This window comes from Euprymna scolopes, chromosome 3 (genome assembly GCF_053919585.1).
Source record: "Euprymna scolopes isolate OS-2025 chromosome 3, ASM5391958v1, whole genome shotgun sequence".
In the NCBI taxonomy this organism is placed as follows: domain Eukaryota; kingdom Metazoa; phylum Mollusca; class Cephalopoda; order Sepiida; family Sepiolidae; genus Euprymna; species Euprymna scolopes.
Window position 1 is genome coordinate 140,186,333 of NC_136484.1, and position 5,788 is coordinate 140,192,120.

Consider the following 5,788-nt stretch of genomic DNA (forward strand, 5'->3'; position numbering starts at 1 on the left):
ATGCTATATGTTCTGTGAGTGAAACATTCTGTAAAATTTCCGAATATTTTGTTCTGATAAAATCTTTTTATAAATCGTAGTCACTAGAATGTCGCTTAATATTGTTTAAATATATATATATATATTTATATATATATATATATATATATATATTTATATATATATATAACTACTTCATTTATTCACATAAATTTAATATACGAAAGTATAGATTTAGGCGTAAACTTTAAGTATTTACTTCAAAAGTGCTCAATACGTAGGTAGAGCTAGTTAGTAATTTATAAAAAGGATAAGCCTGACGAATCCTATAGCTGGACGAAACGCAGAATATTCAGTGTAGCTTAATCGCCATATATTTTTATAAATTACTATATATATATATATATATATATATATATATATATAATTATTTTCTACTATAATAATTAAATACCTACAGACACTAGTGTTTCATCCTTTCGGGAATCTTCAGTGCAGGGTGTCACGATTACTACTAGTCGAACCCCGTATCACGAAACATCTCTGGCTCGATTTGCGGAGACCAATATATATATATATATATATATATATATATATATATATATATATATATATATGTGTGTGTGTCTGTGTTGAATTTTTATCGTTGTAACATTGTTTTTAAAAGATAACATTTTATTTAAAATTATTAAAACGAACTTCTTAACATACTCAGTCCTTGATAGTTGAATGATTACATGAAGGTTAACTAATTTACATATTCATTCGAAATAAAACGAGCGTTCATCAATTGATTATTCATTTTTATGGCTTCATTATAGCTGATTTGTGTCATGTAACTATTACGCGTAATTCTTTTTATACACAGTTTTTATGCATAATTGCGTAGCAGTTAAGAAGAAAACGTCCCAGCACACTGACATGCTTATATACAGGAATACAAACACGATGATTTCCCCTTAGACTTGTGAAGCTTGTTAACCGGATTCTAAGGCTGCCATTCAACTGGTTCTCTCTCTCTCTTTCTCCCTCTCTCTCTCTCTCTCTCTCTGTCTCTCTCTCTGTGTATATATATATAAATCATTTACTAAACGCTTTACTTCATCATGACACACGAACATGAAGAGTAATAATCTAGATATGGTTAGTTTTAAAACGTCCCGAATTCACGCGAAAATTGTACATATGAACTTGTAGTATAGCAGTTCAAGTCCTATCGGGGACGAGCAAAATCTACTTCAGTCGATTAGAAAAACGCGTCAGTTTGAAATTTCATATTTAGTTTTGTTTAACAGTTTTCCAAGTTAGAAAAGATGCACCCGTTTAAGCTTATATGAACTACAGAGTGGACCCACAAGTCCAAAATGATCCAGGCTTGACTTCAGAAGGAGTGCTACGACTTTGTACCCTTTTCTCGTTGCCCCCTTCTCCCCCGACCTGAACTGGCTGGATTACTTTGTATGGTCATACGCCGAGAACATCATTAAGATAGTCTCCTACGATACCAAAGCCAGCCTGGTTGCCACCATTCGCCAAATATTCGTCGAGCTTCTGTCGACGCTTGTGGAAAAAAGTATGCTCCTAGTTTCAGACCTGTACCGAGGCAGTGATTGAGGGTGAAGGCGGCTACATTGCATAGATGTAAGTCTTACTACATAACCAAGTTACCTGAATCAATTTTTTTCAATAAAAGTTTAAAAATAAAGCTGTATTGTTGATTTTTAGGGCGACAAATTTATCTTTTATCCCTGTACTATGTACCATCAAGTTGCCCCCAGGCCTTGATAAGTGCTGACCCCTCTGTACAAAAAGCAAACAAACAAAAATCAAAAGAAAAACGTGAAAATAACAACCAAATAATACAAATGATCTTTAAAATAATTGTGAATCATAATGTATTTGTATCATGTGAATTATTCGGACTATTGTTCTCATCTTGAGCGTTGTTTTTACAACGTTTTGAGCGATGTAACATCCGAGCTACTCCTAGTGTTCCTTATCGAACTCAGGAATATTTCTGTCGAACTCGGGAATCTGCACAGTATTTTATTTAATCTATGGGTGTAGCATGATCTCAGCTCGCCAAGCAGGACTAGGCGGAAGTTTTAAGTAATTCCTTGTTGTAAGTTGATTATCAGCCTTCAGAAGACTGTTACTTACAAATGCATTTTACTTAGTACTTAATCCGTGTTGCTACGTATCTTTGTAACTAAATCTAGGGAGCGTTAAAACAATTATTGATTTTAGATGTGAAAGATTACTATTTATCACTATAGAGCACTATTTATTTTTTTCTGTTTTTGTTTTTTAGTAATGGGTTTTCTTGTAGCAGTTTTATGCATATCTATTTGTTGATTCAGTTAATTTTTTTTGTCTCTGAGAGAAAAATAAAACTGGATTATCACTCACATAAGTGTGTTTTCGCAAACGACACAATGCATGTACTATTGGAAAGTTATCTCCCTTTTCTTTTGCGATATATTAATGAATAAGAGCAACATAAACCTCATTCTATTTGCGATTTTGGGTCTCGGAAAATCTGAAGTAATCTGATAGGTCCATCCCTTTAAACTACTGAACTATTACGACAATATAATTTGTCTCCAATAGAACACCCATTGAGCGAAAACAATTAATGACGTCTGTACTTTTTATCACGCCATTTTTTATTTCTACGTTTCTTATAATTCTTGTGCATTAAAATTGGATATAAAATGCATTTAAAGTAAAAACACTATCACGATATTAATTGTCGTCACGAAATTAGTAAAAATTCCACAAATTACGAAAAATGAGATCGAATAGAAGATCTGTCTGAACGATTGTTTTTTTAAAATTCTGTAGATTCACGATCTGCCATTTTTAATTTGAAATCGCGAAAGTTAAAAAAACAAAGGAGGTCAATCAGTTTGTAATACGATAGAAGAAACTATTAACAAATGCAATACAACTGTATTATTTGATAATTTTTTAATTTGTAATTATTTTTCGATTCGATTATTTTTTGTAATATTCGGAATTTTTACTAATTTCGAAATGAAAATATTTTACGTAAAATACATTTGTTGAAATCTAATTATAATGTACAAACACCTTTATAACTTTGCCAGTTCGACATTCAGATTCCCAATTTAGTAAAAAAAATAACAAGGAAAATAAGAATTATAGTTCAAACAATCAACATAGTAAAACAGTTATGGACATTTTTCTTGTTGTTTAATTTCTCATCGTAGAAAAGATGTTTTTTATTTTTAATTTTGTCAGCTACAATTTGGTTAACAAGTGTTTTTTTTTTATAATAATATCAGCCTTGGCTATAAAGGTATTAAAAATTGGAAGTATTAAACGAAATACAAATAAAAAATATATGAATTGCGGAGCATAATTGACGCATTGGTCTTAAAGCGCTAATTGGAATCTGCACGTCGAATGTTAATTGACATCATAATCATGAGTTTCAATCATAGAAGTTTATGAATGGAAACAAAATTATATGGCCTCTCCTTACAACAGTCACTTTATTTTCTATTAAAATCAACATTGTTTAATCTAAAAAGAAGTAGAAGTTGTTCTTTGAATGCACGCATATTATTAATGAAAGTTAAAAATAATAAGCTGCTATAAAATAGTCGTTACATCGTTAATTAATTACACTGGGCAATAATGTTTAACCTTTTGAATGTTGTCTAGATTTCTACAAGTGTTTTAGAATATTTTTGCATTCCTTATTCAGGAAATGGAATCCGTTTCTCTATATCAGGCCAGGTTTTGAGCTAAGTAGATTTGAAAAAAAAGTAAGATCTTGTGACAAAATTGATTACATTTTTGTAGCATATCATCGGCTGATTTTTGTCAACATATATCATCTTAAATATTTTTCTAAAAGAAAAAAATGTTTTGTCAACAACATATATTGATGAGTTGATAGAAACATCGATTACTGTAAACTGAATGGAAGGCATTGATACACGTAAACTTCATGTTGTTTCAATTTGAACTTTCTCTTCTTGGAATGTTCAGCGGCATTAAAGCCTCTCTTTAGATTTCAAGAGTAGTCAGCCACCCTGATAACTTATCTTATCTTTTTCAGGTCCCAATGGGATCTCTTCCCCTGCTCGTCACTCATTGAACCTATGAAACATTGAAACTGCGTATATATCGCTGACCCTCTCCAAACAATTAACAACAAAATAAAAACTAAAAATAAATAAACCGAATCATAGCCTCCCCCGCCTCCAAACATAAGTGAACACCCAACAGCTCAAGACATACTTACCAAGAAATCACCTCACCGACGAGACGCTAAAAACTTTAACACTAAGACTCGAATTCTAAAGTAAACCCCCCTCCTCCCACCCCCACATATTCCCCTTCCCCTCATGTATCCCTATGCCCTCAGCCACACCAGAAATGAACCTCCCAGACTCGCCCTCACAAGTTCCTTAAACCCCAAAACTAAAACATTATCGACATACCAAACGCCCCCCACCTTCCCTTCTTGTTCCCTTCCTCTCTACCTCTTTCGCCTTCCACGCCCCCCCGGCCTCATTCACTCTTCCACTCTTTCATCCCAAAATAGCGAACATTTCTGTACAAGTCTGAGGACGCTACAGACGGCCAAAAAACGGCCGTGTAGCCGAAACAATAATGTAACAGAAAGATACGGTAATAAACATAAAACGTGTATATATATATATATATATATATATATATATATATATATATATATATATATATATTAGTGATGCGACGATTCCAAATTTTTCCCGATTCCGATATAATTACCGATTCCGTCTTAAATTTCCGATTCCGATACAATTCCCGATTCCGATTCTTTTAAAATTAATGAACATTTAATTTTATTTATTTTGCTAAAACTGCAAAAGTATTTATTTAAGCTAGCAGGGACGCCCGGCGTAGCCAGATCGTAAAATAAACTTAAATATTATATTTTAATTTTTGCAGATTTCGTATATATTATTATAGATTCGTATATATTATTATAGATTTAAATCTACACGAATATTTAATCAATGCAATCAGCTAAAATCAAAACCGAAATCAAGACTTATGAAGAATTCTTGATAAAATTATTTTTAAAACAATAGATTATGTGAGTGTCATTGGCTGTAATCGAAACTGAAACCAAAACTTATAAGGAATTCTTGGAAATTTTTTCATTAAAAAATAGATGGCTTAAGTGCCATCGGCTATAATCGAAACCGAAACCAAAACTATGAAGAATTCTTAGTAAAATTATTTATAAAAAAAAATTAAATGAGTTGACTCACTAGGTAGAAGAATCGATTTTGCTCTTTTTAAAATGACAGTAAATAAGTATAAATATTTAAAAAATATATATATTATGCGGTCTGGGGTCTCTTTCTTTTAACTGATTAAACGCTTTAAATAAGTTAAACTACGAACAAGTTAGCCAGCTAGGAAGGAAACGAACAGCTAGGTAATAAATCGATTTTATCTTTTTTAAGAGAAGATTAAAAAAAATATATTAAAAAACAATATTATGGGGGGTAGTTTCTTTTAAAAACAATATCTCTTTCAAGAACAGTCATAAAATGTGTTTCAATCGATATTTATTCAACAATGGACCAAGTTTTCCTACATAGCAAAACAAAAGTTTTCCATGGACGAGTTTTCCGTGGACGAGTCTCTTTATGAATCATTCAAGATTTTGATAAACTCATAGGAGCTTTATCTATATTTTTCACTTGCATCCAAAGATGAGCATCATAAAACTTCATTTCAGAAGAAGTCGAATGACAGCCACTGGCAATATACAGATGGCGCC